Source organism: Octopus bimaculoides, chromosome 4 (genome assembly GCF_001194135.2).
Source record: "Octopus bimaculoides isolate UCB-OBI-ISO-001 chromosome 4, ASM119413v2, whole genome shotgun sequence".
NCBI classification, from domain to species: Eukaryota; Metazoa; Mollusca; class Cephalopoda; order Octopoda; family Octopodidae; genus Octopus; species Octopus bimaculoides.
The window spans coordinates 95,861,683-95,862,663 of record NC_068984.1 but is presented as its reverse complement, the minus strand read 5'-3'; positions in this window follow the sequence as shown (position 1 = coordinate 95,862,663).

Genomic DNA, 981 nt, shown 5'->3' with positions numbered 1-981 from the left:
CAAATAAAACGAAGGTATGGAGATTAAATACGCTTTACATCGCTTAATCAGCCAAAGGAGTAAATATAAACAACTGAATACTTGTCAGTGATTGGTTGAAATTATCGAAATAAGACAATTTTTTACATGAAATAAATTCGAATACAAAAATATTTTTCTGTTCTATAACACAAAATAGATAAGTATACGAAGTTTGAAAGTCTTTCCGTACCAAAAACACTACGTAAAACATTAATGAAAAATGTGGCCCCCGTTTTAAAATAGATCCCAAAATATACAAGTATACGAAGTTTGAAAGTGTTTCGGTACCAAAAACACTACATAAAACATAAATGAAAAATGTTGCCCGTCAAACCAAAAAGATCCCGCATATATATTATTATTTACACGTACATACATATAAGGACGCGTACGTGTGTGTGCATGAGAGAGAGAGAGAGTTTCAACATTCAAGTGTTACCTTTCTTCGCTCAACTAAACTACAAATTTATTGCATGACAGTTTGATATTTCACGTTAAACATAAACGGTAAACGGACACAAGCATGACACCGTCTGTTGAACATCGTCGTTATGAACCTACTTCTTAACCACTGAACCATGTGCTCAAATGTGCCACCACACGGTACGCAATATTATAAGCAACAATCAATTATTGGTCAGTGATTTGGTGCGAGAACAGTAGCAGTCTAACTTTTTGCCTACCCGCTTATTCGTCCTTGACTTCTGGTACAAATCTGTAAGATAGCGTCGAGTAAAAGTAGTTGCACTTCCGCTCTGAGCACCCAAACATCGTTCAGTTAAACAGATGGACAAATAGAATCTATAAGAAAAAGTAGTAGTAGTAGTTACTCTTATTGCTACTGTTCTTGACATTTTAACTATAATGAACTCGGCTAAAGCCAAAAGATTTCGCCTTCGATTAAGTTTGTTTCATATCAATCAAAGTCATATATATATATATATATATATATATATATAT